Source organism: Malaclemys terrapin, chromosome 1, assembly GCF_027887155.1.
Source record: "Malaclemys terrapin pileata isolate rMalTer1 chromosome 1, rMalTer1.hap1, whole genome shotgun sequence".
NCBI classification, from domain to species: domain Eukaryota; kingdom Metazoa; phylum Chordata; order Testudines; family Emydidae; genus Malaclemys; species Malaclemys terrapin.
Genome location: NC_071505.1, coordinates 185,811,687 through 185,820,007, shown reverse-complemented (window position 1 = coordinate 185,820,007; position 8,321 = coordinate 185,811,687).

Below are 8,321 nucleotides of genomic sequence, written 5' to 3'. Positions count from 1 at the left end.
CAGAAGTAACAATTGCTGGTATGATCTGTTGGCTCTCTCCAAGTCACTGGCACTGCAAAAGGCATAGATTTCCTTTTCCTATTCAACCACTGGCGAAGATTTGTTGCACAAGTGTTGCAGCATATGTGTGGGTCCCACCTTTTGTCCTGATCTCCAATTTTGCAGCCAAAATAAAGGTGATAGGCTTTCTTAACCATAGTGGTTATACTGCGCTTTTGTGATGCAAAAGTCACTTCACCACAAACATAGCAGAAGTTATCTGCACTGTTCACACAAGTACGAGGTATCTCTGCTCACTTTGGCTAAATGGAAATGTGTCCCTTTGCAAAATCAAACACTGACAAATAAGAGAGCACGACACTGTATGATTTCTAGAGCTGATATAGGGCAATTTGTTCAGCAGAATGATGTAAGCTTCGTTGTGATTTCATCATCCATGACTTCTAGGAATAACGTGATGCAATTCATACCATGTATGATGCAATACCAGCTTCAGATTGCATCATTCATTGTTTTGCCTAAAAAGCAAGTACTGTCCAAACCCAGTCATAGATTTATTCATAGATCCAGTCAAAGATGTATTTTAGTCATTTCTGGTTTAAATTGAGATCCCTTCCCTTTAGAACTCACTTATCCTCCGCCATTCCCAAGACAAGGGTCGTATATACTGACCCAATAGCATATCTTGAAAACTAGAGCCAATCAACAATTTTAAGCAACATTTTCGTTCTCAGTGACCTAGAATTAGTAAAGTTTGACTACATTTATTTCAGAAGCATTTTGGCTGTAGAGCAGTGATATCAGAACATTAAAAATGATTTAGAAATTGACTTTATTACATATATACACACTGAAACATCACCTTCACAGGGGAATACCAAAATTGACATTGAGAGAGAGACTGAAAGTCAGAATGGCAAAAGGTCCTGCCCATACTATTTCCCTCTCTTCCTCGCTGTTCTTAGATCTACAATATGTGGCAAATACATCACATCTAAGTGGAGCTGGAGCTATGTAAGGCTGAACGTATCCATGGTTGCTTCTGGCTTTGTGAGCACCCAAACTCGTCTCTGACAGATCACTAGACCAATCACATCTAACAGTACAGTCTAACAGGGAAAATACAATCTTTGCTAAATAATAAGGCTATGTATGCTTTGAACTGCCACATAATGAGAGCAAGCTCTGAAATTAATGACGTATTTAGCAGTTCTCTAAGGCTAAAGCTTCTATGGCTTCAGTAAATGGATTCAGTTAAGGCTATTCTAATTAGAAATGACACTGCAAACATTTTAGCAGGACACTTTTTTTTGTTTTTTGCTGAATAGCTATTTGAATCCTGCAGCCACATGGCTTCTAACACATACACGCCTCTAGCAGAAGTTGCCCTTCACCTCATCTTACTTCATTATCCAGCCTCTCAAAGAAGCACTTTCCAATAACTATGAAAAAGCACACACAACATCTACTGTATGTTATTGTTGGCATCTTGAATTGGCTTGTCTTCTACAATTAAACAAAAGTTCTAAAAGGTTCCTGGTTCAGTGTTCTTTCAGTACTGGGAAAGAGTAAAACATGCTCAAAAGAAAGAGGGCAGAAATGCTCATCTAGACTGCAACATGAAATACACTGATTGGAAAGGAAGTGCAGAACTGAACAGATTTAAAAAAAAGAAGAAGAAAAAACAATAAAACAAAATGAAAAGATAATGCTATAGGAGTACAAAGATTACAAAATACAAACAACTTCATTTGTATTTAAAACGGCAAATCAGATGTGTAGTTGGTCATGTGCATTTGATAATTTTTATTTTATGGAATTTTTCACCCTGTCACATTCTTGTTTTATGTGTAATTTCAACAACAAAAAGGAAAAAGAGAAATATTACTTTTTGCCATGTTTTCTATGCTTTTTTGCTGTACAAAATTGCCTCTTTACTGAAAAAATTGCTTAGCTTAGCAAAATTGTCCACAAAAAGGCCCATTTTTCACTTCACAGTGAAATCTAAAGACCCTTTTAATTCTCCCCACTTTTTTTTTAAAGTAATTAAGTGTAGCCTTAGTTCCAGGCCTATATAAAAACCTGTTTCTAAGGCAAAAAGGGACAATCTGATTAAATAGCATACAGTGTATTGTGTTAATTTAGCTCAATAAGTCAAAGGTGCTAACGTGACCATGTCATTGTCCAACATTAAAAAATGTTAGTGTTTGGGATTTGGTATAAAGAGATCTCAGCCTCCTTAGTAACATGTCAGACACTATTAAAAATTCTTTTATTCAAAATATGGGCCGGGGTGGGGAGTTAAAGTAGTTTGAAGTGTAAAGTATTAAATAAGGCTTTCATTTTAACAACATCCCTTGTTCCTTTTCACTTTAGCTGTAGAGAATCTTTAGAAGTGGGGAGGGGAAACCTTGTTTGACAGTCTTCTAGATGGTGTTAAAGATAACTGTCCATTTGGGGAAAAGATTCAAAGTTAATTGAAATGTGCTGGAGCTCTTACTGCTGCTCTTAAAAGTCCTATCCGTCTTCTAGAAGATGAAACAAGGCAAACACACACAAGGGGAGAGAGGAAAGACGAGAAAAGCTAGAAAATGCAGCTTTTGTCTCTGATGTTGACTTTAACTTGCAACCTCACTGCTGGAAAAACACAGGCACAACACACTGTCTTATTAGCTATTCCAATTAGCTAGGCAAACTTGTACAAGCAGCATCAGGCTATTTAGGGCATTGTGTTTAGGTACCTCTTTCTGGTGATAGTCTCTCAGTAATGTTGCTGTAAAATATACAGTCTTGGCTAGCTGAGCCAGACTTTAAAAAGAGAGGGATGGGAAAGAGAAGAAATAAGGTGGGGAAAGAAAAGGGCACATTGGGGTGGAGGGGGTGGTAACAGTCTCACATGCCAGGTGGTGTTTGGGATCTAGTTAGAGCAGTGGAAGAAGTGATGTCACCTGGGTCCCTCTCATAGGGATGTCTCGTCAGGACATCTCTCAGGATCAGAGCGATGAAGGCACCATAGTGTCATGCTGGATCCTGGGGTCCCAGGAGATGGTGGGAATAGTAGCCATGATGGAAGTGTGCTCCTTCCCCTTCTTTCAGTCAGAAATTGTTGCATTCACTTTCCCTTCCGTAACCACCTCCTGTCCCAAAGTCCTTCTTTTCTTTTTTCTTTAGGAACTCCAAAAGGGGAGTGGTAGCTGGAATAGTCCATCCTCTGACTATTTTGTTTACTAATTAGGATTAATTTCTGACACACCTATTTTGGTCCATTGATTTCCATCCCACACTTCTTTTGTTTACCAGACATCTTAATGCAGTCCTTGAGTAATAGCAATAGGCCAGTTTGTTTGGATTAATGCAGTCTTTCTGTCTCCCTTTTGCAACTTTTCCCATCAACATCTGTTGTAACACATTATGGTGACATTTTATGAACTTTCACTCACATTTTTAGCAGTTGAGCTCAACTGCACAATTACTGTAAATTTGTAGGCCCAATTATTACAACAGTTGACACTTATGAACAAGAAAATATCAAGAGTTCTGAAAGCTATAATTCTTTTAAAATTTCATGTTTTAGAACCTGATTATAGAAAAAGTTGCATAAAAAGGAAAAAAATTGTACTCAAGAAATGTTCAGTGCTGTCAGTGTAATTTAATTTGACTGTTGGTGTGCGCTTTGAAATTTTCTGTGATAATTGTGCCTAGAAACATGTTATGGGTGCATGGTATCAATCAAATAATAAATGTTTAAATCTAGATATTTAAGCAGGGGTTAAATCACTTAAATTACAATATAATAACTTCTAACTAGACCTCATCAGTCATGGTATCTTTTTTTACCATCTAGAATATTTTAGCACTAGTGGATTAGGTTCTTCTCCTTGGGCCAGTTTGCATAATGTTGCCAGAACCAGCTGCCAGGACTCCACCAAAGGCAGGCTTAAGTGCTGGTGTGGTGGTAAGTGCTGTGAGTATGCAGTATGAGTTGCTTTGTACTGGCTGAGATCTCTAGTTGGGGATAGCTTGATGCTGATTTCCCCCTCTACTGCCATCATGACTGGGTCATAGAGGGTATGTCTCACTGGAACTAAAAACCCATGGCCTGTCAGTGCCAGCTGAGTCAGGCTCACAGAGCTCAGGCTAAGGGGCTGTGTTTGATTGCGGTGTAGATGTTCAGGTTCTGGCTGCAGCCCAGGCTATGGGACCTTCCTACCTCAGAGGGTCCAAGAGCCCAGGCTCCAGCCCGAGCCTGAATGTCTACATCGCAATCAAACAACCCCTTAGTCTGAGCCCCGCAAGCCTGACTCAGCTGGCGTGGGCCAGCTGCGGGTTTTTAATTGCAGTGTAGATATACCCATAGATGTTTGTTCTCTTCCTAGTTAATAGGAAACCTCCATTTGCACTGTTCCCAACTCAGTGGTGGTAACCTCACATTTCAGTTCTGGCTACAACATATGTCCTCCCCGCCCAGGCTTCCCATGTGACTTAACACCATTTTTCAGCTGTCATGACATAATTTAGTATAAGTGTTCTTTACAGACTGCAAAGATTTCACACTGAATCTTGACCATTGCATTGTGTACTCCTAATTGCAAAGCTTAACTTTCACCCTTTAAAACAGTGTACTTATTTACATCAGCCTCAGCACTGCAATTTAATCTATAGCAAAAAGTCTTGATCTACTCAAAGAAAATTACCACCTCATATTTTCTCAGCCAGAATTGCATAAGAATGTGTGATGGTGCCACTGAAAACTGAACAAAATCAGGGAAATATGATTGATACAGGGTAGCTCACACTTTAGGGGAAAGACTTTTCTTGTTTAAAAATAAGACATCTAACTAATTTCAATCTTGCAAAGTAGGCTGCAAAAATGAAGTTGAATGAGTTATCACCATGCACCATATCAGCCTGTCTATGTTCATTGCTGGGTAAAAGCCTATCCTGTATTATGCCTATCCACAGGCTTTAAAGGAGTTGGATAGAGCATCCACCTGTGTTTGAGTGTCAAAATTGTTCGGAAGGTTCATCTCTGTCAGCCAACATACAACGCCTGAATCTGACATGAGCTATTCCAATGGCAATGCTCAGATGGGACTCAGTCCTGCAAGGTTATGAGCACTCTGCCCCAATCCAAGAAAGCATTTTCATCTTATGTTTGTTGTTGACTAATATACACTGGCGTGTGTGTGTGTGTGTGTGTGTGTGTGTGTATATAGATAGATAGATAGATAGATAACTACCCGCAATATATATTCCAAGTATACATATTATTAAGCATTAATATAGCAATTTTATAACCCACATTAGCCTGGACCTTTATTATAATCCTGTTTACTTATGCTAAGTATCCCATAACACCTTGCATTAGCTGAAATAAGCCTTGACTTAAATAGATAGGGAAACAGTCAGTATCAGGATGTATAATTGTTTCCTCATGGCAACAGAAAGGGAGTTACCCTCACAAACCTAGTTAACCTAGTAGAGGCCTAGGAGGTGTCTTCACACCCTTTCGTACCTTGAATGCGTGTACCCAGAACAAAGATAAGGGTGCATCATGACCTGGAATGCATGGGTTCAGAATAGAAGATAAAGAAACAAAGAAGGTAAAAAGCTGATTACTTTAATCCATTTTCACATGACTTATATGGTACCTTTTCCTGGTAAACAAATAGGGTATAAGAAGATGGCTTTAGGAATGTAACTTTGGTGAGCCACACACTCTACGTAAAGTGAATAACATCATTGCACAGGATTGTTTTTGGGGACTGGTATCATATGGAACTTTTTTCCTGTGCCATATTCATAAACCTGACTGACATTGGTTATTTGCTTTCTTGAGCATATATCACAACGAACCAAAGTATGATCAAGCAATTGACTATACAATTTTTAAGTATGTGAGAGAGGCACTACACAATGTGAAACATAAGATTGACTTTCATAAGTGCTTTGCTGGATTGAGACCAAGTCCCCAGCACCTTGCAGCAATGAGTTCATGGGGGTTTTATCACATTTGCTCCCACTGAATCTTTGACTTCTGGCTATTGGTCATCTCCATCTTTCTCACATAAACTAGGAAACTACCTGGTACATATAACAGATGTCTAATGGTAGGTAAAGAAAAAGATACAGTAACTCCTCACTTAACGTTGTAGTTATGTTCCTGAAAAATGCGACTTTAAGTGAAACGATGTTAAGCGAATCCAATTTTCCCATAAGAATTAATGTAAATAGGAGGGGTTAGGTTCCAGGGTAGCTTCCCCTACTCTGCAAGCACCAGGGGCGGGGGGCTCAACCCTCAGCCCGCCCACTCCACCCCTCCCCCAAGTCCGCACCCTTGACCTGCCTCTTCTTCTCCCCCCCTCCCCACCTCCTTCCCCTTTACTTTGCAGGCTGCATCCTGGCTTCTCTCCCCTCTAAACGCCACAAGCCAGCTGGCTTGCTGTGTTTGGGAGGGAGGGGGAGCCTGTGTGCCGAGTCCTCCCTCCTGCCTCCAAAACAGTGCAAGCCAGCTGATTGCCACCGGCAGGAGACAGGGGAGGGAGGGAAGGGGAAGGCGCACCACATCCTCATTCCTCCCGCCTCTCTCCTACCAGGGCAATCAGCTGGCTTGCGGTGTTTAGGAGGGTGGGGGGGAGGAGCGAGGACTCAGTGTGCAGGCTCCCCCTCCCTCCCCTCCTGCCTCCTGTTTGGGAGGCGGGGAGGGAGGGGGAGCCTGCGCACTGAGTCCTTGCTCCTCCCTCCTGCCTCCAAAACGCCGCAAGCCAGCTGATTGCTGCGGCCAGGAGGTGGGGGGAGAAGGGGGAAGGCGCTGATCCGTGGGGTCTGCTGGCGGGTGGGAGGCGCTGCGGGTGGGGGGGGCTGTAGGGAGGCTGCCAGCTGTGGAGAAAGCAGGCTGCCAAACAACGTAAGAGTGGAGCATTGCACAACTTTAAATGAGTATGCTCCCTAATTGATCAGTAATGTAACAACGAAACAACGTTAAGCAGGACGACTTAAAGTGAGGAGTTACTGTACTGTCAACTGACATAGCATTTGCTTTAGAATGGGCACAACTGCCACCTGTCCTTCTAGAAATAGTATTATGGTACTATTGTCCTCATAGACTCATAGACTTTAAGGTCAGTAGGGACCATTATGATCATCTAGTCTGACCTCCTGCACAACGCAGGCCACAGAATCTCACCCACCCACTCGTGTAACAAACCCCTAATCTATGCCTGAGTTATTGAAGTCCTCAAATCGTGGTTTAAAGACCTCAAGGTGCAGAGAATCCTCCAGCAAGTGACCCATGACCCACACTGCAGAGGAAGGCGAAAAACCTCCAGGGCCTCTGCCAATCTGCCCTGGAGGAAAATTCCTTCCCGACCCCAAATATGGCGATCAGTTAAACCCTGAGCATGTGGGCAAGATTCACCAGCCAGACACCCAGGAAAGAAATCTCTGTAGTAACTCTGATCCCACCCCATCTAACATCCCATCACAGACCATTGGGCATATGCACTGCTAATAATCAAAGATCAATTAATTGCCAAAATTAGGCTATCCCATCATACCATCCCCGCCATAAACTTATCAAGCTTAGTCTTAAAGCCAGATATGTCTTTTGCCCCCACTACTCCTCTTGGAAGGCTGTTCCAGAACTTCACTCCTCTAATGGTTAGAAACTTTCATCTAATTTCAAGTCTAAACTTCCTAATGACCAGTGTATATCCATTTGTTCTTGTGTCCACATTGGTACTGAGCTTAAGTAATTCCTCTCCCTCCCTGATATTTATCCCTCTGATATATTTATAAAGAGCAATCATATCTCCCCTCAGCCTTCTTTTGATTAGGCTAAACAAGCCAAGCTCTTTGAGTCTCCTTTCATAAGCACTCTAAACCAGGGGTCGGCAACGTTCGGCACGCGGCTCGCCAGGGTAAGCACCCTAGCGGGCCGGGCCAGTTTATTTACCTGCTGACGCAGCAGGTTCGGCCGATCGCGGCCCCCATTGGCCGTGGTTCACTGTCCCGGGCCAATGGGGGCAGTGAAAAGCAGCGCGGGCCAGCGATGTGCTGGCCGCGGCTTCCCGCCACCCCCATCGGCCCAGGATGACGAACCTGCCGCGTCAGCAGGTAAATAAACTGGCCCAGCCCGCTAGGGTGCTTACCCTGGCGAGCCGTGTGCCGAACGTTGCCGACCCCTGCTCTAAACTAAAAGAATGATAAACAGTTCTTTTAAAATTGAATTTGTCATTGGTCCTATTAATTTAATATTCTCATTTCCTCTGCAGAACTTATAGTGCTTTATAACCATATAATTCTATTGAAGCCTCTATTAA